We start from the raw sequence: 26,412 nt of genomic DNA on the forward strand, positions 1-26,412 counted from the left end.
ATTTTACTTTTAGGTCTTTGATCCATTTTGAGTTCATTTTTATGAAAGGTGTAAAGTCTGTGTCTAGATTCACTTTATTCAGTTGTATCAGGACCAAGGAAATGAGATTTTTCAGTCAAGTAGATTATAAATTGGGCTTAGGATTGAAAAGAAAGTGTTTTTATTTGATTTTTAAAAACCTTCTGCAAAATTCCTTAAGGGAAACAGTTGAGAAATGACTTGGAAACTAAAATGTAGTAATACATATAGACTGTGTGTTGAGATTGGTTTCTGGACATTTGTGGAAAATGGAATTGTGTTTGTTTTTTTTTTTTTTAAATAAAAGATTCTATTATTTATTTATTTATTTATTTATTTATTTTTTAAGATTTTTATTTATTTATTTGAGAGAGAGAGAATGAAAGAGAGAGAGCACATGAGAGGGGGGAGGGCCAGAGGGAGCAGCAGACTCCCTGCCGAGCAGGGAGCCTGATGTGGGACTCGATCCAGGGACTCCAGGATCATGACCTGAGCCGAAGGCAGTCGCTTAACCAACTGAGCCACCCAGGCGCCCTCTATTTTTTATTTAAAAAAAGATTTTATTTATTTATTTGATAGAGAGCATAAGCAGGAGGGAGAGGGAGAACCAGGCTCCCCACTTAGCAGGGAGCCTGATGTATGACTCTATCCCAGGACCCTGGGATCATGACCTGAGCCAAAGGCAGACACTTAACCGACTGAGCCACCCAGGCACCTGGAAGGTGGAATTGTTAATACAGAGTGATATCTATCAGTTCTTTCAGATTTAACCATAAGAAATAATAAATAAGGTTTTCTTTTTCGCAGAGAGGATCTGAAATAAGGGATTTGTAAGGTGTATGCTGAGAAGAGGCAGATGATGTATGTACCATCTAGAAACTTGAGACTTAACTGTATGATCTTGAATTGTATCCCATGCCACTCTTCTTGCCAGAAACAAGTGGTTTTTTTTAAGTACCTTTCTTTTGATGTGTCAATAACACTGTTACTGACATTGGGGCCAGAATTTTTATATTGTTATGCTACGGATAGAACCATTAGCTTCCAAAAAGCATCTAATGAGGTCTGACATAGTGAAAGTAGCAGCTTTGGTGTGGCAGGTGTTATATACATTATCTTTTTAAACTCTTACAAGAGCTCTTTAAGGCAGTTCTCCTTATTTCCATATTACAGGTAAGAAATGTGTTCAGAAAGATAAAGTGACTTGTCTCTGATCCATATGGAAAGAAAGGGACAGAGTTTGGATGGGAACTTTGATCTTTTTGACTCCAAAACTTTCCAGTTGGCTGTGAGGTCTCTCATAAAAGAAAAAGTGCAAGGATTGTTACTATCAGGTGTCCTTAATTTTATTATTTTCTTTAAAATTGTACATTACTTAAATTACTGAGTTAAATGAGAATGGCTCAAAAATTGTGTTTTTGAGATACATGGAGATGATTTTAACCTTTTTCTTTTTCTCCTGTTGACTGATCTGCATCTTATTGGCCCAGAGGTGTGAATTATTAGAAAATGATTATAAAGAATGAAGTTCCTTTAAAGAGAAGAACTTGAGGGGTTTAGGAAAAATAAAACACATAATAGTAGAAGTAGCTAATTGTTTATACCTTTCTCTCACTGAATTGTAAGTTCCTTGAGGGCAGGGAACCAAACTCAATTACCTTTATGCACAGTATATGATATACACTCACAAAATATTTGCTGAATGAAATAAGTGCTTACTAGCATACTCGTTACAGAAGAATGTTTAGAAGAGGAATTTTCTTCCCAGAGTAAGTTGAACATCATTACATTTCATTTATTCATTCATTCATCATTTATTGAGCATTTGTGGAGTATCTGTTCTGCGCCAGACACTGGGAATAGAGAGATGAATGGGACGGGATCTCTGCCTTCTGTCTTCAGGGAACCCAGAGAATGGGGCAACCATTTTAGTAGATTACGGAACTAATGAGAGTATATATGAAATAAACAAGCAAGGAATAGACTTTGAAATCAGAAAGTCTTTATCTCCCTTCGTTTTCTTACCTAGGAAGTAGAAACGATAATAGTACCTATTTGACACAGTTGTTGAGGGTAGGTTAAATGAACAAGAATTTTATTTATATTTCATCACATAGACAAAGGGAGAGGCTCACTGTGGCTGAGGAATCAGAAGAATCTTTATTGAAGAGTGTGACATTGGGTTTTATAGGATGAATTTTTGAGGCCAAGAATAAGAGTATGATGTGGGACTCTAGGGCATTCCAGGCAGAAAGATGAATATGTTTGACGTGCAGGATGGGTGGACATGACAGGAGTAGTGGGAAATTCTGTGCATTCTCACAGAGCCTATAGGGATATTAGAAAGAACTGAATAATCATTTTTCATTTTTGTAGTAACAATACAATACAGTGTTCATTGCATCATAGTAGGAGAGGATAAAGATCTCAAACCTGTTTCAAGAATTGTGTGAATTTCCTCTTTTAATCCTATGACTTTCTAAATATAGTCCTTTATGTAGTAGATAAATTCTTGTGTTTTTTGTTTTTTTTTTCCCTTCCAGTCCTGTGATACTCAAGTGATTTTATTAAGAAAGAGGACTTGTGTGTTTTGGGGTGAAATCAGAGGTTCTGTCTCAAATGATGCTTATATTTAGTAGCAGAGCAACATTAGAATGTAACATCATTTAAAGGCACCATCTAGTCCTGTTTGAGCCAATCCAGAATTCTAAGAGCTATGAATGGTTTCTGAATAGAACCTGAACATAATACTTAACAATGTGCTAACATAATTTGTTCATTGTATGAATTATGTGCTTGTTGGGGGTTAGAGTTCTACAGCTGAAAAATCGTGTTTTGAATATAAGGGGAGAAGAAAAGGAAAGACAAAATAGAAAAAAATGAACATCAATAGAAGGAAGTTTATATTTAAAGAGAGGGGCAAAAGTCTAGAACCAGACTATTTCACAGTTACATTTTACCAAACAATTTAAAGAAGAGTTAATACCTATCCTTCTCAAACTGTTCCAAAAAATTGAAGAGGAAGAGGTGTTTCCAAATACATTCTCTAAGTTCAGCATTAATCTCATATGAAAACCTGATAAAGACACTACTAAAAAAGAAAATTACAGACCAATATTCCTGATGAACATAAATGCAGAAATCCTCAAAATCTTAGCAAACTGAATTTAATAATATTGAAAGGATCCTATACCAGGATAAAGTGGGATTTATTCTGGGGATACAAAATATTTCAATATCCGCAAATTAGTGTGATATACCACATTAACAAAATGAAGAGTATGAATTAATATGGTCAACTCAGATGCAGTAAAAGCATTTGACAAAATTCAGCATTTATTTATGATAAACGCTTTATTAGGAGGGAACATACCCCAACCTAATAAAGACCATATATGACAAACCCACAGCTAACATCATACTCAACTGTGAAAAACTGAAAACATTTCTTCTAAGATCAGGAACAAGACAAGGTTGCCTAATTTTACTACTTTTATTCAACATAGTACTGGAAGTCTAGCCACAACATTCAGACAAGAAAATTGGAAAGGAAGAAGTAAAACTTACTCTTTGCAGATAACATGCTAATATATAATCAGTGGAAAACCCTAAAGATTCCATAAAAAAACTGCTAGAACTAATAAACAAATTCAGTAAGTTTGCAGGATACAAAATCAACAAACAAAAATCAATTCCATTTCCATATACTAACAACAAGCTATCTGAAAAGGAAATTAGAAAAGCAGTTCCATTTACAATAGCAACAAAAAGAACAAAGTACTTAGTAATACACTAAGGAGGTGAAAGACTTGTATACTGAAAACTACAAAGCACTGATGAAAGAAGTTAAAGAAAACACAAACAAATGGGAAGACATCCCATATTCATGGACTGGAAGATTAATATTATTAAAATATCCATACTACCCAAAGCAATCTTCAGATTCACTACAATCCTTATCAAAACACCAATAGTATTTTTCACAGAACTAGAACAAATAATCTTAAAATTTGTATGGGACCACAAAAGACCCCAAATGGCCAAAGCAACCATGAGAAAGAACAAAGCTGAAGGTATCACATTCCCAGATTTCAAACTGTACTGCAAAGCTGTAGTACTCAGAATTGTATGGTATTAGCACAAAATAGACCAATGGAACAGAATAGACAGCCCGGAAATCAACCCACACTCTCATATGGTCAATTAATCTGTAACAAGGCAGGCAAGAATATACAATTGGGAAAAAGTCTCTTCAGTAAGTGGTGTTAGAAAAACTGGACCACCTTTTTATACCATATGTAAAAATATACCTGAAACCATAAAACTCCTAAAAGAGAACCTAAGCAGTAAGCTCTTGGACATCAGTCTTAGCAACATTTTTTTGGATTTGTCTCCTTAGGGAAGAGCAACAAAAGCAAAAATAAACAAGTGGGACTACATCAAATTAAAAAGCTTTTGCCCAGCAGAGGAAACCAACAAAATGAAAAGGCAGCCTACTGAATGGGAAAAGATATTTGCAAATGATATGTTCAATAAGGGATTAATATCCAGAAATATAAAGAACTTAGTACAACTCAGCACTGGGTGCCTGGGTGGCTCAGTCAGTTAAAAATCTGCCTTCGGCTCAGGTCATGATCCTGGGGTCCTGGGATTGAGCCCCGAATCAGGCTCCGAATCAGGGAGTCTGCTTCTCCCTTCCCTCTCCTCCTCCCCCCACCTCGTGCATGTGCGCACTCTCTCTCTCTCTCTCTCTCTCTCAAATAAATAAAATCTTTTTTTTACAAAATACAGCTCAACACCAGAAAACCCCAAACAATCCAATTAAATAAAGAGCAGAGGACCTCGATCGACATTTTTCCAAAGAAGACATACAGATGGCCAACAGACACATGAAACAATGCTCTACATCACTACTAATCACCAGGGAAATGCATATAAAAAGCATAGTGAGATATTACCTCACACCTGTCAGAATGGCTATTATCAAAAAGACAAGAAATAATAAATGTTGGCAAGGATGTGGAGAAAAGGGAATCCTCAAGCACTGTTGGAAGGAATTTAAATTGGTTTAGCCAACTATGGAAAACAGTATGGAGCTTCCTAAAATAATTAAAAATAAAAATACCATATGATCCAGCAATTCCACTTTTGGGTATTTTTTTGAAGAAAATGAAAACTTGAATTTGAAAAGATATATGTACTCATATGTTCATTGCAACATTGCTTACAGTAGTCAAGATATGGAAGCAACCTAAGTGTCTATCAATAGATGAATGAATAAAGATGATTGTGTGTATATACATACATACACACACAATGGAATATTAGCCATAAAAAAGAATGAAATCTTGACATTTATGACATCGTGGATAGACCTAAAGGATATTATATAAGTGATACAAACCAGACAGAGAAAGACAAACACTGTATAATTTCTCTTGAATGTGGAATCAAAAAAACAAAGGAACAAACAACAGAAACAGACTGATAAATACAGAGAACAAAATGTGGTTGCCAGAGGGGAGGGGGGACGGGAGGTTGGGCAAAAAGATGAAGGGGATTAAGAGGTATAAATTTCCAGTTAGAAATAAGTCATGAGGATATAAAGTACATCTTAGGAAATAGAGTCAATAATACTGTAATAACTGTGTATGGTAACCGGTGGTAACTAGGCTTACTGTGGTAATTATTTCATAATGTATGTAAATGTTGAATCACCTGAAACTAATATTGTATGTCAACTATTCTTCAACTATTCTTCAACAACAGTAACCAAAAAACTTGGAAAAACATATTTTTATATTTTTAAAGTCCTATTAAAGGCTATTGATATGAATTTCATTTTATTTAGAAAGTCTTTTATTAGCACCATTAAAATGTTATATTTCTTTTAGAATATCACCATTAGAATATTATTCCTTATTCTAGAAATACATGTGTATTTTTGACATATTATTTGTTTAGTGCAACAATAGAATGTTTCCAGTGTCTGAAATAGAAAGTCTGTGATCATTAAACACTGTGTAATTTTTTTTGCTGATTCTAGTTTTTGTAATATTTTGTAATACTGTAATTGGTTCTATTTTTCACTAGAAAATAAAATATTTTAAAAAAAGTACAAGTAGTGAAACAAATCCATAAAGAAAAGTATGTGTGAAATTTGTCATTGAATGCAATTTGCTTAATCTTCTATAATAATTTTGACATTTGAAGTTAATGGTATTTTTAGACATGAACATACAGTAAGGTGATTTTAAATATGTTGACTTTTAAATTTGAAAAAAGATATACTTGTAATGATAGAGAAGATACATTTAACTTTGATAAATGGAAGGAAATAGAACATTACTATATCTCTGTATAGATTCCCCCACCCCCCAATAGCATGCTCAGCTTGTTTGTGTTTGTATGTATATGTGTAATTTCCAATTTCCTTTCCAATGTTTTCAAAACTTTAACTGTTTTATGACCAACCATATATTGGGATTTTAAAATATTACCTTTTAATATAGAAAAATACTGATTAGAAACCCTACCTTTAGGTTGAATTGTCTTTAGTATGTTTATCTTCATTATTAAAACTTGTGGTGTATAATCTGTTCATTTTCAGTACTGTATACTACAGCTGGTGTTTTTTTTTTTTATACATCGCAGGATCATTTTAGTCAAGAGAAGACATTAATTTTATTGGTAGTACTTTTCTTTAGTTCTTTTGGGGAGCCTTATTCTGAATAATTTAAAAGCAATGGAATTCTTTCTGTGATAAAAATCTAGTCAGTGAGATAAAGCTTGTAGCATTTTTCACACCATACTCATGCATGTAAAGGTGTGAAATTAATATGTATGTCTAAAGAATTTATATTAAAGAGGGTGTTGTTAATTTTGAGGAAAGTAGCCCTCTAAAGATTTTAACTAGATTTACATTAATCCACAGATTTGTTAATGTCTCATCTCTTATTTTTCTTTTAAAGATTTTATTTCTTTTACAGAGAGAGAGCACACAAGCTGGGGGCGGGGGGGGGGAACAAAGAGGGACAAGCCGACTCCACACTAAGGGCAGAGCCCCATGCCGGGCTCGATCTCATGATCCTGAAATCATGCCCTGAGTGGAAATCAAGAGTTGGATGCTTGGGGTGCCTGGGTGGCTCAGTCGGTTAAGCGTCTGCCTTCGGCTCAGGTCATGATCCCAGGGTCCTGGGATCGAGCCCCGCATCGGGCTCCCTGCTCCGCGGGAAGCCTGCTTCTCCCTCTCCCACTCGCCCTGCTTGTGTTCCCTCTCTCACTTTTTCTGTCAAATAAATAAATAAAATCTTAAAAAAAAAAAAAAAAGTCGGATGCTTAACTGACTGAGGCACCCAGGTGCCCCTCATCTCTTCTATTTTTAAATGACTAATCCACAATAGCCAAGCTTGAATAATATGTAAAGAATAATAAAATAATATAAAAAATTATGACCTCATTTAAATTTAGGAATGATCAATTCTATATTGTTTGTATATTAGTAGATTTGCTATCTTTGTAGAATTACGGAATAAAATGTTTAAAGTTTCAACTTTTCATTTCATATTATCTTAATTTTTTTATGTTTCTTATCCAAATAATTGAGAGAAAAAGTTTTAGCACCATTTACTGTAAGATCTATGCATTTGGTCATATTTCACATTTTTCAAAACTATCTTGAGACTTGCTACCTTCTATGGCCTCATGAAGAAAATAGTCATAAAAATTTTGAAGCAGTTGAATGACTGTGTAGGTTTTCCCTTGACATGCCTTTTCCACCTTGCTCCCCTCATCCTTGTTTTACCCCATCCTCTAGCCCCGGTGTCTGACAGCTTTTTTCAATCCTCAGATGACTTAGTTGAAACATGTATCTTTCGTTACTTTGCTATCTTTCCAGTTACTGTTCTAACTTTTTCTCACTGCCTGGTGAGATCTCAGTCGTGGCGAGTGAAGTCTGAATAAAAGGGGCATTCATGGTGGTTATGACAGTGAAGGTCAAGTTTAGGCTGCTAGAGGGTTTGAAACAAAGGAGTAATTGAAGCCCTCATCACCTTCATCTTATTTGGGTAGTAAGTAAATTATTTTGGAAGTAGTAAGTCTCATTATGAAGATAATGAAATCCTGTCCAGACTGAATACATTAACAGTGATTAACTTGAGCTGGAATACATTTTAACACCAGTTTTTGTACTAATTAGGAAAGATCCACTATGGTTTTGTTTGTATATTAGAATATATGCTACTGGCTTTCCCCTCCCTCCCTCTTTCTTTCTTTTTCTTTTTTCTTTTTTTTTTTTACATTTTGTTTTGTAGGAGCCCCTTAACACTGTAGGGAATTTTAAGAATTTGAGTTCAAATATATCTCAAGTGAAGTCATATAATATAAAAAATAATTTTACATGGAATACTCCATGGCCTTCTAAAGGGTCTTCAAACAGGAATAAAAGTCTTATCTCCGAGACTTCCTGCCCTACACCTGTATCTGTTACCAGTAGTTATTTCCATTTTCTTGCTCTGCCAGGTAGTTAATGGAATATTTAAAGTATGAATTTGTGAGCTATTACTTTATTATGGAATAGAAGACCTGAGAATGGGGGATAATTTAACCTAATGGCTACCAGTTATATTTTGTTTTATATTTGTGGTTTTCAAAGGTACTTATATGATCAAACTAAAAGATTCCAGACTAATGGATAAAGTAAATGATTGGGAAAACTAGTGGTGGTAGTATCTGATCATAGAAATAGTTTGGTGTGACAAAAGTAGAAACACTAAAATTTCACAGGAACCTATAAACCATTTTTACCATTATTGTGCTGTTCATGAGCTACATCTGGGGAACTCTGATTATACATATTGTAACACTGTATTATGTGGTAGAAATGTATATTAATTATTTATTCAAATAAACCCAAAAGACTTTGGGTTCAGGACATGGGCATTCTTAATATTGCAAGATTTAACAGCCAGATCTTTCTAGCTAACATCAATTCTATTAGGCTAATGTGGACATTATTTGGATTTTAGACATTAGGTATAACAAATGCTTACTCATATATGGAGGCTGATCTAGTTACATATTCTTTTTTTTTAAATTTTTTAAATTTATTTATTAGAGAGAGAGAGAATGAGTGATAGCATGAGAGGGAAGAGGGTCAGAGGGAGAAGCAGACTCCCCGCCGAGCAGGGAGCCCGATGTGGGACTCGATGTGGGACTCGATCCCGGGACTCCAGGATCATGACCCGAGCCGAAGGCAGTTGCCTAACCAACTGAGCCACCCAGGCGCCCCCTGGTTACATATTCTTGAGAGAGCGGACATGAATTTGGGGGAAAGCTTTTTACCTTAGGTAGCAGATCCAAGCCTGAGTTTTTCTCTCTTCCAAAGGAAGACAAGAACCTGTAGATTTTTGCAAGGGATTGATTTGAGAACATAGCTTAATTTTTAAAAGTCAAAGAAACTAATTCAGCTCAGAGTGTTGTTTTTGTTTTTTTCTGAAAGAACTTTTAAAAACTTCTAGCTGTGATCCTTCAGCTTCTTATTCCTCCCTCTCTAATTACTCTTAGCAAGGTTTTGTTACTGCTGTTAACCCTAGCAGTCATTGGGAAGGATAATATTGGGGCGAAATTTCTTTTAAAAGAAAATTGTACAAGAGGAATGTGTACACAAATGCATACTGAATACAATAAAATGCATATGGAACTGTCCTTCATATGTGAGGGTGAGTTTTGTTTGTTGTGGTGGTGATAGAGCTTGTTTGATCATTTCAACTTTCTCCAATAATTCTTCTTGTGGTATGTGTATGTGAGTTAGTTATACGAGATTAGGGATTTGGCTAAACTATTAGCAGAGTCACTGGTTTAATTCAACTCAGTTTAATTTCTTGATATAATAGTCATGGACTTATACAGCTTTAATAGAAAATAGTTTTGTTTCAGTTAGTGGAATTTATATGTCAATAAAGAAATACGAAAAAAAGTACTAAGTGAGTGCCTATTAAGTGCTAGGTGTATTACAAAATAATGAAGATGCTGCAGTTGAGACAGATAAGATTTATAGCCTTACTGAATTTACAAATGTCAGAAGCCTAAGTTAAAAGAAGCATAAAACCTTAAAGATCAGATTCTAGGTAAATGGTCAAAAATGTGGAAAATAAAGAATAACCTTCCTGTCCTCTCCCTCCTTCCTTCTAACTTCTAAGACAGTGAAGATACTCACATTTTGTATTATAATTTTACATATACTGATATTGTAGATTTATAAGTACTTCAAATATGTGTGATTTTACAGTAACTCCACTACAGGAAGATTTATTTATGAAGAGCTTTGGGAAAAATGATAGTACAGCGGTAGTACCTTTGGAAGATTTTCAGCAGTTACGGTTAATTTAAGATCAGATCAGACACGCATGGTTCGTGTTATTTTTATAGACACTATTCCATAGTTTGTTCTTGGAAACTTTTAGGAACGAAGAAGCTATTATTCATAAAATGAAGTCATGCTGGAGACTTAAGGCTGGTTGTAAAGTGTTAATCTTTAGAGATGGGGAAATATTTCTTATCTTGAATTTGGAATGTGGGTAACTTTAAGACTGCTGTATGAAGCAACATTGCTTTTGCATTTTACTTACAAGAGAGAAAAATGTGGACTCCTTTAGTGGAGCAAAGCACTTTCTGACACACCTCTCAAATTACACACCATTGAAATGATCCCCACAATGTGTTTGGCTCATGTGTTTCTAGTTAGCTACCAAGAATGAAAGATTCATACCGATCTATTTCAAAAAACATCTTTATTTGCATTGCAAAGAGCTTAATTGTTTGGAAACAGGATCAAGAATTGCTTTCAAGTTGTAAGCTGGCGTGTATAGGTTGGGCCGTGATTGGCATTGAACTTTAAAAAAACAATTTCTGTGCAAAGAAGGTTCTCAATAAATATTTATCAAAGCACTGATTACTATGTTGAATGTAGAAGGATAAAACTGCCTGTGTTTTCCCACATTGTTAGTGATGTGGACTAAATATTTTTGTAGCTATTATAGAAAGTCCTGATAACCTTTCCCTTATCTTGCCTTTTGGGCAGTGTATAACAGAATCACAGGGAGGAGGAAGTCATACAGACTTGCAAGACAGATGATGGGAGTCCCTCTGGCAAGCTTGTGACCTAATTTTCCAAGCTTGTCTGCCCAGCTGTAGAGTTATAGCTATATGCTGTTAACTAGAATAACACTAGGCTTGTATACAAGTTTGGGGGTTGGGGAGAGAAGGAAAGAGGAAAAGGTATATAAATCTCTCTAGTTTTGCCAGATCCCGTAACATAGAAGCACTTTTGTTAAAAAAGAAAACTTAATTCATTATTTCCTCATTTTGGTTATTCCTTCTTATATGGGTCTCAAATAATTAATAGAGGACCTTATTTATTTTTTTAAAGATTGATGGCATACTCAGTTATTTTTGAAGTTTGAAGACTTTTTTTTTTTTTTTAAAGAAAAAGGTAGTATGAGCGTGTGTTGGTTAAAGATGGAATTGTTCCCATGCTTTTCTTGTGCAGTAAATGAATTTGTGCATTTCTGGTAACAGTTCCTTGATGATCCCAAGATGAAGAGACTGTTTTCCTCTCATTAAGCAAATATTTATGAGTTCATGTAGTTGATAATGTTTAGTAAAGTTACATAAGATTTCCAGCTTTGTTATAAGTTTTACAAATTGCCACTACAGAGATGAGAATTTTAGATACTAGTATGAGGTAGTTTTGTTAGGTCATACGCTGCCTTCTACTTGCCATCTTGCCTCTACAATGTTAGCTGGACAAGGATAAGACCTTTCTTTTTCTCCAGGTATGTATATAGGTCATGTCATGTGCTATTTTGAAATATGTTGAACCAGCTGGGATGATAAAACTGACACAGACTTGTCAGCAGGACTTACCTAAATCACACTATTTTTTCTAGTAAGTACTTAGAATATTTATTTGCTTCTACTCCACCATCTCTCCCCACCCCCAACACTTTGTGACTTCTCTCTAGCATCTCTTGAAGGGGCCAGTAAACCCAATACTAAAATACTCCATGCATCTCCCTTTACCAGGTAATTGGTCCCATGCATATCTTTAACACCCACTGCATCAAGGTATCTCATTCATTTTCCTTCTTTCTCTGGGGGGTGATTGAATATCTTTGGCCCCAGGATTGCCTTCTAATTTTCAACTTGACTTAAACCAAACTGTAGAAAGAAAATCATTATTAATCAAAATTCATAACATTGGATGTAATTTTAATAATTTAGGCCTCAGGCTCTTTTAGAATGTATTATGGAATCAATTTAAAATGTTATTCTTCTCTGTCTTATATGTATGTGTCTATGTCAGACTGTTTCTATTGTAAGCTCCTAGAGTCCATGTGTCTCTTAATTCTCTTGATGTGATGTTCTGCATATCTGGAAGTTATTTTCTTAATGTCTTCTTTCTGCTGCCTCATTTGAGTCTTGTTCCCAGCCGCGGTTCCTGGGGACAGCCTTACTACCTGTTGTTTCCTCTTCCTCACTCTTCCTTCAGCAGTCCACCCACTGTCGTCCAGTGCCTGAGCTCATCATGCCTCTAGGTCATTTGTAGTCTTGTAAAAGCCAAGCCAAAAGGCGAATGTTTAGTTTTTATCTTACTTGATTTTGCTGGAGCATTTGCTGCAAGCTCTTAGAGGACATGGATGGTGATTTGTTCACTATTGAATTTTTTATTGCTTAGAATTTGTAGTACTTTGTAGATTGTCCATTTATTGAGCGAATGTATGCTTGTAATGAAATGCCTTTTTTTTTTTTTTTTTTTAAAGAATGTCTTCTTCCTTGGGCTCCCATGGTGCTTGCTATTCTTTCCTGGTTTCTCTCCTACCTCCCTTTCGTTACTTACTTGCACTTAGATGTGCATTCAGAAGCTCTGCTCCTGGGGCGCCTGGGTGGCTCAGTTGGTTAAGCGTCTGCCTTCGGCTCAGGTCATGATCCTGGAGTCCTGGGATCGAGTCCCGCATCGGGCTCCCTGCTCCTTGGGAGCCTGCTTCTCCCTCTCCCTCTGCCTCTCTCTCTCTCTCTCTCTCTCTCTCTCTCTCTCTCTCTCTCTCTGCCTCTCATGAATAATGAATAAATAAATAAAAATCTTAAAAAAAAAAAAAAAAGAAGCTCTGCTCCTAGGAGCTTAGTATGTATCTAAAGTTGTTCCAAAGCTGTAGCTCCATGTGTTGGTAGCAGAGAAAGCCAGTGCTTTTTGGGGGGGGGGGGGGGGGCTCTGTTTATGGTTTTGTTCATAATCTGAACACTCACAAGTTGAGAAGTTTCTGAGTTTTCCAGAATTCTTTTCTCAGCTCTCATCTCATTTCATGTTTCATTGTTTTCCAAGATGACGTCAGCACTTCACATTGTTTTCATTAGAACAGTGACTTTTCAAATTTTTTATCTCCTGCTGGTAGTAATGTCCTAAAACTCTAATCTAAACTCTAATCCTTTGTTTCTGACTATACCTGAAGGTTGCACAGGTCTCTTAGACTTCACATTTACCAAAATATATTTGTTACATTTTTCCTAAACCTGCTCCCCTCTTTTTTTTTCCCCCCTATTCCTCTAAATGGAGCCACTATTACTGAAATGGTAATATTAATGATCTGTGAATCTTTCTGGACTTTTCTTTGCCTTACCCACCACTCTGTCCCACCTTTAAGTGATCAGTCACCAAATCCTTTGATTCCTATTACAGAATGGCTGACAGAGCATTCTCTTCTCTGTCCTCACTGCTAATCATATTATTACCTTGCTTAAAATTCTTCAGTGTTCCCCATATGCTCGTTGTAAAGTCCAGTTCCTCTTTATAGTGGCACACAACGACTGCCCTCTGTGACCTAGTCTCCCTACTTTACTTTCAGGTCTCATTCTTTGACTCTTGTACTCCACAAATGCTATAATTGAATACAGTAATTGAATACACTTAGCTTCATGCTTCTATGACTTCACACAAGCTGTTCCCTTGGCCTGGAGTTTGCTCTCAGTCAACCTCATCATTTTATCTATATTATTTTAAATTTGGCTTAAAGGTTACTTTCCTGGAAAAAATTAGTCCCTTTTTTGTGCGCAAGTGGTTATCTTACACTTACTTTGAAGTAGTAATTAAGTTGCATTTTATGGTTTCTTTACTTTTTTTCCCTTTAACTAGTCCAAACACTTGCAGGTAGAAAACATGTCTGAGTAATCTTTGTCTTTCATGTGTCTTAGCACAATGCTAAGTGGACAGTATGTATTCAGTTTTTGTTTTAATACATTTTCAAGGAATAAATGTTTAAAATGCTTTTTGATGTTAGTGAGATTCCAATATCTGTTCTACATGTGAACAAAGTGTGATAGAAAAACTGAGCGGGGTTCCTTTGTGCACTGACTGTGTCACCTGTTCTCTCTCCCAGAGTGTGCTGGAGGTGAAATTGAAAGATAGTTTATCTGCAGTATCATTCTATTTCTTCCTCTCCCGTCATTCCATATTTTGTACCATAGGTGTTACAAGATTGTCCTCCAGCTGACCAAGACATGTCACTGTCCCCATACCTCTACCTTTATGAAGTTTAACATTTACATTCTATCTGGCTGGAGAGCCTGTGATTTATAGGTAAAATGCTGGGATTGGGCCAGTATGGGAAACTTTAAAATTGAAACTTTTGCTTCTTGCCACCACCTTTATGGCTCTCCTTTCCACTCAAAGTGGACCTACAGTATTTGCCAGTCGATCAGTATTCAATCAGAATGCGTCTCTGGAGGTGACTTATTTTATAATCTTAATTATTTAAGAAAACAGAGCTGATTAGTAATCAGAATAGATGATCTTAAAATGTATAATATATGAGATATGTAAAGATCGTGTGGTCTAGCTGTCTTATTTTACTAATGAAGAAAGTAAAACGAAGACAGGTCAAATGATTTGTCTGACGTCATACAACTAGTTCATTGCAGAGTTAGTCTTAAAATCTAAGCATCTTAAGCCTTTGTGTGATTGTACTGATGCTGTCTTAAATTTGGTCAAGAATTTGAAAATTCATTTACTCAAAATGTTTATCAGCTCTATCTATATACCTACCTACCTACCTACCTACCTACCTATCTGTACTAAGTACAGTGCTGGGCACTAGGGATGGTATAAAGTAGCCCTTCATAGCTGGGACTAAATCATGGAGTGAAGGAGGCATAAATAAATTATTAAAAGGGTATAAATGATAGTTCATCTACTCAAATCACAGGTACAATACTTAGGCTTTTACTTAAAATCTCTTTATTAAAATTTTAGAACTAATTTGCTCAGCTTATTTCCAGTCCCAGAGGAATAAAGAAATAGAAGGTGATGATGAGGCTCTAGAGAGGTATGTAAATAGCAAGGGGAAGGGACAGCTGAGAGGCTGGTGAGAGAGAGGAAAAAGTGCCTGCCTGTATATATTATATACTATATACTTTATATACCATATATATATTAAGCAAAAGAACCCAAATCATCATAGACGAAGTACATTTAATTAAGGGGAAAAGTTATGTTTCAGACTTAAGTACACTGTAAGAATATTGTAATACATTATGCTACTTGTTATTAAAAATGTTCAACCATAAAGTGACCATTAAGAAATGATTATAGGCCGCAACCAGGGCAGAATGTTGGTGGGTGAATAACCCTTGTGCTACTGAAGAGTGATGTTATCATTATAGTGGAATAAGAGGTTTTTTGTTTTTTTATTTTTTTCCATTCGTCCCTTTCCCTCCTGCGAAGAACACCAGTTTTGGCACTGACAATCACTCATGGACAGTAGTGCCCTTGTGGAAGCCTGGGAGTCCAGTAGAAAAGTTCCAACACATCATTGGAGCAAAAAAAAAAAAAAAAAAAAAAAAATCAGAGATTGAACACAGTGGAGAGGGTAACAGGTACAGTTTCATTTTACCTGTGTTGCCCCCCGCCCCCCCAAGGCATAGCTCAGTGCCAAAAGAGAGCTCCTTAGCCCGGGATTTCTCCTGTGGGGGAAAGTGAGAGTATGTGAGTGAGTGTCCAGCTTCTCCAGTATGTGGGATGCCACCAAAGAGACCAACTTCTTTTTGGCCCCATCCACAATACTAAGTAGTGAATTGCATGATGGGGAAAACAGCTGTTAGGGCTCAGGGTGGAATGTATCAAAGGGCTGCAGATCCTACTAACAGCTTTGCAGACTATATTAAGAAGCCCATTCAGGAGCTCCATGTACCTTACCCCTGCACCTCCTCATAGTGGGCCAGCTCCTGTGTATACTCCTGAAGCAGTGAGAATGAACTTCTGCAGACAGTTAGTGAGTTCTTGCAGAAAGCCGGTCTGACTCTGCAGAATTGGGAGAAACTATATAAGCTTGAACATTCAGTACTGCCTAGGGGAAGCAAAGGGAGGTTATCAGCATTTGACCTGACTTGCAGGATACACAGAAGGTATACAATCTTATGAATTCCCCCAGAGAAAGGAATAAGAAGTATGCAGCAGGGATATCCATAGAAAAGATCTGAGAAAGCCTCAGAATCTTTAAGGGACTGAAGGAAGTTTTTCTCTCCTGAAGCCAGTCGATAAGGACTGGAGAAGATGACAGTTTCTTCAAATGCAAAGACAGCAGCACAGAACTTTGAGGAACCTAAAAAAATCAAAGAAAAATGACACCAACAAAGGAAGACAGTTTTCCATTAACTGACACCCTCCCTCTTCCCATGGATGTTTTCAATTTTCCTGATAAAAGAATTCAAAATAGTTATTTTAAGGAAGCTCAGGGAACTACAAACAACAAAACACTGAAAGGACAATTCAATGAAATCAGGAAAACAAAACACAAACAAAATGAGAAGTTTAACAGAGATAGTAATTATAAAAAAGAACCAAAAGAATTTTGAAGCTGAGGAATATAAATGAAACAAAAAAATGCAATAGAAGGCATTGACAACAGACTGTATCAAGCAGAAGAAAGAATCTGTGAAGTAGATGACAAATTATTTCAAATTATCTGGTTTAGAGGAGAACAACAGAAAGAATGAAAAAGAATGAAGAAAGTCTGCTTGAACCATAGGGTACCATTAAAAGAAGCAATCAGCACATTTTTGAAGTCCCAGAAGGAAAAGAGAGGGAGAAAGGGGGCATGAAGCTTATTTAAAAAAAAAAAAAAATGGAGCTGAAAATTTATCAAATATTGGGAGAGAAGTAGACATCTAAGTTCATGAAGCTCAATCTCCCCAAGATTTCAACCAAAAATAATCTGATCCAAGACACATAATAAAGTGGTCTAAAATCAAACACAGAAAGCAAGAGGGGTGCCTGGGTGGCTCAGTCAGTTAAACATCTGACTCTTGATTTTGGCTTTCGTCATGATCTCAGGTAGTGAGATTGAGCCTCGGGCTCTGCCCTGGGCGTGGAGCCTGCTTAAGATACTCTCCCTCTCCTCACTCCCTTTGCCACTCTGCCCTGCTCTTGTGTGCTCTCTTAAAAAAAAAAAAAAAGAAAAAAGTTCCTGACATACAGGGGACCCCCACAAAGCTGTTAGTGGAATTCTCAGCAGAAACATTGCAGGCCAGGAGAGAATGGGATGGTATATTTAAGGAAAATAAAAAAACTGCCAACCAAGATTTTATCCAGTAAAGTTGTTCTTCAGAAATAGAGAAAGACTTTCCCAGACAAACAAAAGTTGAAGGAATTCATCACCAGTATACTTGCCTTATGAGAAATGCTGAAAGTAGTTCTTCAAACTGAAATGAAATGATGCTAATTAGTAATAGGAAAACATATGAGAATATAAAACCCACTGATAAAGCCAAGTATTTAGCCATTTTCAGAATGCTGTAATACTATAATATAGTGGTACATTAACTTACTAACTCTAGTACAAAGATTAAAGGACAAAAGTATTCAAAATAACTATAGTCATAATACATTGTTGATGGATATAAATGATAAAAACAGGTAAATTTTGATATCAGAAGCCTAAAATGTGTGTGTGTGTGTGGGGGGGGGAGTAAAAGTGTAGTTTTTGTCTATGATCAAAGTTAAGATCTTATCATCTTAAAATACACTATTATATCTATAAGATATTCTTGTACGCCTTGTGGGTAACCATAAGCAAAAATCTACAGTAGGTACACAAAAGATAGAGAAGGGAATCAAAGTATACTATTACCAGAAATGATCAATTCACAAAGGAAAACAGCAAGAGAGGAGAAAAGGAACAAGGGAACTACTAAACAGCCAAAAAACAGTAAGATGATATTAGTAAGTCCTTCCCTATCAGTAATTCTTTTAAATGTAAATGGATTAAATTCTCCAATCAAAAGACATAGGTGGATGAATGGATTAAAAAAACAAAACAGAACAAGAGCTAACTATATGCTGCCTATGAAAGATCACTTCAGCTTTAGCAACACACATAGGCTCAAACTGGAGAGGTAGGAGGTATATTCTATATAAATGGAAACCAAAAGAGAGAAGAGGTAGCTATACTTAATATCAGACAAAATAGATTTTAAGTTAAAAACTATAATAAGAAACAGAAGGTCATTATATAATGATAAAGAGTGAATTTATCAAGAGGTTATAAAATTATAAATATACATATGCACCCAACACTGGAGCACTCAAATATATTAAGCAAATACTAACAAATCTGTAGGGAGAACTAGAAAACAATACAATATTAGTAGAGGACATTAACACCCTATTTTCAATAAAAGATAGATAGTCCATACTGAAAATCAGTAAGGAACCATTGGATTTGAACAATACTTTAGATCAAATGGATCTAACAGACCCATGTAGAACATTCCATCCAAAAGCAGAAAAATAAATAGTCTCAAGTGCACATAGAATATTCTTCAGAATAGATCATATGATAGGTCACAAAACAAGGCTCAGTAAATTTAAGAAGATTAAAATCATACCAAATATCTCTTTTGACCACAGTGATATGAAACTAGAAATCAGTAACAGGAGGAAAGCTGAAAAATCTACAAATAGTGTGGAAATTAAACAGCATACTCCTGAATAACCAATTGGTCAAAGAAGAGATTAGAAGGGAAATAAAAAAAAAGCATCTTTTTTTTTTTTTAAAGATTTTATTTATTTATTTGAGAGAGAGAGAATGAGAGATAGAGAGCACGAGAGGGCAGAGGGTCAGAGGGAGAAGCAGGGAGCCCGATGTGGGACTCGATCCCTGGACTCCAGGATCATGACCTGAGCCGAAGGCAGTCGCTTAACCAACTGAGCCACCCAGCCACCCAAAAAAAAAAAAAATCTTAAAACAAAATTATAACAGCATACCAAAACTTAGGAGACATAGCCAAAGCAGTCCTAAGGGGAAAGTTTATAGCCATAAACTCACTGAGAAAAAAGAAAGTCAACAACCTAACTTTAAACCTCAAGGAACTAGAAAGATAGCAAATGAACTTCAGCAGAAGGAAGACCAGAGTAGAAATAAATGAAGTAGAGACCAGAAAAACAATGGAAAAGATTAGTAAAACTAAACTGGTTTTTGAAAAGATAAATAAAATTGACAAACTTGATACATCACTAATCAGGGAAATGCAAATCAAAATCACAGATAGTACCTCACACTTGTTAGGATGACTTCATCAAAAAGACAAGAGATAACAAGTATTGGTGAGGATGAAAAGGGAGAAGAGGGAACCCTTGTGAGCTGTTGGTGAGAATGTAAATTGGTAGTCGTTATGGAAAACAGTACGGAGGTGCCTTAAAAAATTAAAACCGGAACTATCATAAGATCCGGAAATCCCAGAGCGCCTGGGTGGCTCAGCCGTTAAGTGTCTGCCTTCGGCTCTTGTCATGATCCCAGGGTCCTGGGATCGAGCCCTGTATCGGGCTCCCTGCTCGGCGGGAAGCCTGCTTCTCCCTCTCCCACTCCCCCTGCTTGTGTTCCCTCTCTTGCTGTCTTTCTCTCTGTCAAATAAATAAATAAAAAATCTTAAAAAAAATGCAGAAATCCTGATACTGATTAATTGAAGGATGGGAAGTTAGGATCTCAAAGAGGTATCTGCACCCCTGTGTTCGCTGTAACATTATTCACAATAAATAAGACTTGGAAACCACCTTAAGGGTCCCTCCACAGATGAACTGGTAAAGAAAAATGTGGTGTATATATATATATGTGAATATATATATATATATATATATGAATATTATTCCTATATATTATCAGCCAGTGGAAAGAAGAAAATCCTGCCATTTGTGACAGTGTGTATAAATTGAGGGCAATGTGTATAAAGACAAATACTCTATGATTTCACTTATATGTGGAATCTAAAAAAGCTGAACTTAGAGAAACAGGAATGGAATAGTGGTTGCCTTGGCTGGTTGTGGGGCAAATAGGGAGTTGTTAGTCAAAGAGTACAAACTTCCAGTTATAAGATGAATAAGTTGTAGATATCTTATATAAACACCACATTGTGACTATAGTCAGTAGTACAGTATTATATCCTTGAATGTTGCTAAGAGAATAGATCTTTTTTTTTTTTTTAAAGATTTTATTTATTTATTTGAGAGAGAGAGAGAATGAGAGATAGAGAGCACGAGAGGGAAGAGGGTCAGAGGGAGAAGCAGACTCCCCGCTGAGCAGGGAGCCCGATGCGGGACTCGATCCTGGGACTCCAGGATCATGACCTGAGCCGAAGGCAGTCGCTCAACCGACTGAGCCACCCAGGCGCCCAAGAGAATAGATCTTAAATGTTCTCACCACACACACAAAAATGGTAATTACTTGAAGTTATAGAGGTATTAATTAAAGTTAATGTGGTAATCATTTTGCAATATACAATATGTGTATCAGATTATCACATTGCATACCTTAAACTTACATAATGTTATATGTTAATTATATCTCTGTAAAGCTGAAAAAAAGAGAAATGGTTGTAATATTCAAAATTTTCTGTGGAAAGATTGGCAAATAGAGGCATGAACAAGATTTTTTAAATGATTAAGAAATATCTTATAAAATGCTGTAAAATATATAAATTGTTACAAAAATATTTTAAATTTGTATACAAAAAGAAATAAAAGTAATTAAAATAATTTAAAATTACTTTAAGAGGTACTCTATTATCTAGAAAAGTCATGTATGTGGAAAAGCTGTATGTTATAATTGAAATGAATTGGAGAGTGATCTATTATTCATGATATCGAGAGGCTATTATTTTTTCACTTATATTTGTACCTAACTAGAGGTATACATAATAACTTTTTGAAGAGTAGTAACTTAAAAAAAAACTTTCCTGTCCAGTGCCAAAGTTAGGGTCTGGTTTTTGCAGAGATTATAAATGTGTTGACTGAGTACTGAAATAAAGTCTCATGCTTGAAATTATTTTCCCAAAACATTCTGAAAATGTTATGTTCTCAGGTGAGTTTGCAGAAGTTTATTTAATTCCCAATAGAGCTGATTTATAGGGACTAAAGTTTTCTGTTTTCATTTTTTTTTTTTTTTGTTAATCATTCATTCAACACACATTTATTCACAGAGCATCTCTTCCGAATAAGGTATACAAAATTCTCTATTTTTCTTTCTAAAAATTTGTTTCCAGCAAACCAAATGGGAAGTTTGTTAAGTCTATCTGCCTGGATGCATAGCAGTTAACATTCAGTTCCACCAACGGAGTCCCTCACTCCATCCCCCAAAGGACAGACGGGACTCCAGGAGCGAATACCCTCCCAGGTGCTGCTGACACAGCACATATTTGGCTATTTCTCTCTGTGGGAAACGGAGACATAACTTCTCTGCGACTACAACTTTCTTCACAACCTTGGTTCTTCAAAGATTTGAAGTGAACTCTTCTCTTAGAGACAATATGCCAACAAGTCAACTCACAATTTCATGCAACACTCTTATTATGGAGCTCGGGTTCTTGCGTCTGTGATGACTGCCCGCCATGCAGAACGCTGGCCTCCGGCCTGGAGAGCTGCATGCCAGGGAGGGTGCCTTGGCTCCAACGGTTACATCTTCAAAAAGGCCACCTTTCCCACTAGAAGTTTTCAGACGAATGAGGTAAACTGCAGAGGTTTAGGGACTTTTAATCTCCATTATTGCCTCAAATATCAAAGATTTATCTTCTTTTGCATGCCTGTGAATATGAACTGGCCTCCACTTTTCGAGTGGGACAGATAGTAGAAGGTATTCCTTCCTGTGGGCTGGCAGGCTGGCTTCATTCATTCAACTCATTGAGTCATGAAGTGTTGTGTAGGTGCCAGTGACTGTGCCAGTCCCAGAGCACACACAGGAGGCGTCCTCTTAGGGTGCTAACATGACAGCGGGGGAGACAGCCCAGGAACGAGATGATTCTAACAAGGTGGGATAAGTTTAAGGTGGATGCCGAATGCCGGATCTTGATCCTATTCACCAAAGCAAGTAGGTTCCAGACATGAAATTCTCATCAGTTCTTCCAGAATAAGGGGACGGTGGCCAATACGGCTGGCATTGTCATGAACAAGGAGTTCGGATGCCATCACTGAAGCTTCCCGTCCTAGAAAGCAAATCCAGGCCCTGGGCTGAACAGCTTACTTCTGTTGGTTGGCATTCAACACGTTCTTTACTTTCAGAAAGTGGTCGCTTTTCTGTTCAGAGAGTTGCTGCTATTCTTTGCTTTGATCTCCTATCGCATTTGTAGGTGTTCAGGATGGTTTGATCCCTATCTAGCTGAACTGCTGGGACCAGACGAAGTTAGGTCTCCTATACCTCCGCCATCTTGCTCCTCCTCCTTCTGTTTTCATAATAAGAACAAGAACCATAAAATCTATCTGAGAATCCGAGAAACATATCCTACCTTTATTTTTGCCAAAACCTCTAGAATAATATTCTTTCTAGCCTTTCTCTTGTGTTTAACCAGTCTGTTCCACCCTACACCCTCCCACTCCTTTCCCCCTAAGAGAGGTTTTCATCTCTCTTTTCCCTTTGCTGATCCAGGGGTAGAAGAATTCTTTTGCTAAAAGAAGATACTACTTTTGTCTGATAAAGTGATTAAGTTGGTTTATCTCATTTCAGCTGTCTTGATCTTAAATTGTTTATGCTATTTAAATTCTTGTTTTGTGGATACAGTTGACTCTTGGACAATATGAGTTTGAATCGTACTCCACTTATATGTGGACTTATTTCGATAAATACAGTATAGTACCGTAAATGTATTTTCACTTCCTTATGGTTTTCTTCTTCTTTTTTTTGTTCTGTAGCATATTTTATTGTAAGAAAACTGTATGTAATATATATATATCTATATATATATATAACCTGCAGATTATGTGTTGGCCAACTTTTTATGTTATTGATAAGACTTTGGGCCAACAGTCGGCTACTAATAGTTAAGGTTTTGGGGAGTCAGAAGTTCTGTGTGGATTTTTGACTGTGCAGCAGTTGGTGCTTCTAACCCCCACATTGTTCAAGGTTCAACTCTCTTTTGTTTCACATCCAAACTATTCCCCAAAGTCTCTAACATCTTGATAAATTGATTTTTTTTTTTTCAGATCATCTACTAGAGTGATATGGCTGAAATTAAACCAAATTAGAGAATGGTGATAAAATATTCCCAAATTAAAGCATGAAGGTAAAAAAGCTTGAAGGACAAAAATTTACTCAGCCATGTTTCATGGGATAGTTTTACTCCTTCTGGTGACAATGTGTTATTTTGGGTTGCTTGGGCTAGGACTTGTCTTTGGTTGATATCCAAAAGTTAAGCTCCCTTGTTTTGGTAGGGAGTGGGTCGGACTCCACAACTCTCTATAGAGACCAAAGTTTTTCCACTCCAAAGTGCTAACCCTGTGCTTTTCCAACCCTCATTTGTTGTTTGGGCAAAGCTTACTCTTCTATCCAGTGGCTTATTGCCTAGAGTTTGAAAAGAAAGTTATGATTAGATAATACTTGAGTTTTGTGTTTCTTTGTCACTTGAATGACTTGTATATGATGGGTATGTTTTCTCTAATTCATTTCCAACGGTATGGAAATAAAAGGCAGAGTGAAGCAAATGTGGACAACAGTGTCTCTACGGTATCTCATTTGAGGTCATGATGAAATTGTACAAAATAAATTCCCCCCACTTTCTTTTGTATTTTGAAATTAGCTCTCAATACTGGCACAGATAATCCTTACAATGAGTTAGCTCCAGGAATAGTTCAATTCTAGGGAGAATTTCTAGCCCATTATAAGAACATAACTTTGACCACTTCTTCCTTTGCCATATCCAGTTGGTTGCCAAGTACCGCTATTTTCAAACTGAAGTTTTCCCTTGCTTTTGCCTTATTTGCCCTACTTTCACTACTTTAGGGCCACATGACTGTTTTCTTGAACTGTTACCTTCTATGTGGTCTCTACATCTGCCTCCATCCTACTTCAATTTATACTTAAGTACTGCTTCTAGGTCAGTTTTGCTGAAGCTGAGCTTAGATCATGTCAGTCCATTACTTAAAACACTGCCAACAGAAGCAGGCTCAGTTTCAGCCCTCCACAACCTGGTGACCTCCCTTCGTTTTAAGTTTAGTCCCGCTACCGTCTTTCCTATGAACTGCTGATTAGCCAAGGTGAAGTACTGCGCACGTCTCCCTGTCCTCCTCAGTCTTTACGATTTCTCTGCCTTTAGTATCTCTCTTTTCTCTTTTTACCTGGAATATGTTTGACTTTATCTTCATGTGCAAATCGAATCTGTCATTGGGCAAATTTATTCTGTGCCATCATGGAATAATCTTTATGTTCTCTGATAAATGTTCTCCCCATATGTTTTCTCAGGATCCTTTGGCATTTCTTTTTAACGTGTACTGCACACACACACATCTTACCTTCCACCAGGTATTAAGCTTCTCCAAGGGATGCTCCATATCTAATTTCTACTTTGAGACAAGTCACAAGGCCTAGAGTGGTGATTGTGTGTGTGATAGGAGCTCAATATACATGTGTTAAATGATGAAATGAATGAATTCCTGTCTTGTATATTCCCTTGTGAATTTTGTACCAATTACACCTCAGCTCTCAGTCTGAAAAGGAAAAATGTAATAGTGGCCACAATTTTTACTGAGCCTAAACTGAAATACTCTGAAAAAGTTTAATCATGGAGACAATCAGAATGCACTCTGTTATTTAGAATAAAACCTCTGGCAAACATGCCTGTTTTTCAAGTTCTTACAAGGTCTTTTAAATGTAGGCTATGATTATTCCCTTTAAGCATCTCACAGATTTAGTCAGTTGAACCATTCATTGTCTTAAAGTAGTTTATAACTTACTCTATGGAGAAACTGAACTGAAATAAAAGGCCAGCAAAGGTGAGAGTATTTCAATTTTACACCTCCCCTTTCTATCCATTCCTGTCATTAGAGTACAGTTTTCAAGGTTTGTGTAAAATAACAACCTATGAGTAAGACAGTGAGATCTTTCTGATATTTTCACTTAAAAAAACACTCATGAAAAGGGCCTCAAAAGCCATGCTTTAGTACATTGTTTTTATCAAGCTCCATGGTAATTATGAATTTTTTAATAGTATGAATAATGCTATCTATTCTTTTCCTGCTTTTTTGTAATTCATTTTGCACATTTTCAAAATGCGGTAAAGTGAATTAGATTCACTATTGCCTATTAGGGTATTATTAAGTGATTCTTAATCCAGTTTTTTATAATGAATCAAATCCAATTAAAAGTATGAAAATTACAAATAATTATGGCAGTGGAACTATTTTGGATATTATTCAGCTGCCCAGAGTAAAACAAAACTGGAAGAACCTTTGAAAAATAATGAAACATGTCTTTGGTCAGCATGCTCAGGAAATTTTTTTGTACTGTGTTCAGTTCATTTTGCTGTGTACTCAGATTCTGGAGAATGCTAGCATTAAACAAAGGACTGAAAATATGGTTACTATTTAGAGATGTTCATTGTTTGAGGAGAACTTCAACAGAATCTTGAATATTCTCATGACATGTATAGAATAATTTTATAGAGACTATTTTAAATCATAAGTGCCTTTATATGTTAATGTCTTAAAATGTGTCTTGCTTTTAAGATATTTCTGTGGGAATGTTTTGTTTTAATTTTTGCCAACAATAATGTCTTATACCATATTTGTTTGAACTTTTGAAAGTTGATTGATAACCATAAATTAATTTGCTTATTGTACCTGAAAAAAAATTTTTTTTTTTTTAGACAGCATGAGTTGGGGGCCTTTGGGGGGGAGGCAGAGAGAGAGAAAGAACCTTAAGCAGGCTCCACACCTAACACGGACACGGGGCTCAGTCTCATGACCCTGAGATCATGACCTGAGCTGAAATTAAGAGTTGGGTGCTTAACCGACTGAGCCATCCATGCGCCCCTTTTAACTGAAATTTTGAATGATTCCCTTAAATATTTCCACAAAAATGCATTTTT

The 26,412-nt window shown here is 36.2% G+C and overlaps 1 protein-coding gene across 6 annotated transcripts in view; it reads left to right on the plus strand.

The window, feature by feature from the left end:
• Positions 1 to 26,412, plus strand: part of EPS8 (EGFR pathway substrate 8, signaling adaptor) — a 178,974-nt gene that overhangs the window by 6,147 nt on the left and 146,415 nt on the right. The window contains exon 1 of one of the 6 annotated variants that reach the window (XM_073877931.1): positions 21,868 to 22,064. The exons of 4 other annotated variants lie outside the window; for them this stretch is intronic. The gene's annotated coding sequence lies outside the window, so the exon portion shown is untranslated. Of the gene's footprint in view, positions 1 to 21,867; positions 22,065 to 23,561; positions 23,614 to 26,412 lie in introns of those variants that run through there. One more of the 6 variants, XM_073877930.1, reaches the window with a different exon arrangement.

The sequence above is a fragment of the Callorhinus ursinus genome, unplaced genomic scaffold, assembly GCF_003265705.2.
Source record: "Callorhinus ursinus isolate GAN/ISIS: 27379988/994484 unplaced genomic scaffold, GSC_fseal_2.0 scaffold27, whole genome shotgun sequence".
NCBI lineage: Eukaryota > Metazoa > Chordata > Mammalia > Carnivora > Otariidae > Callorhinus > Callorhinus ursinus.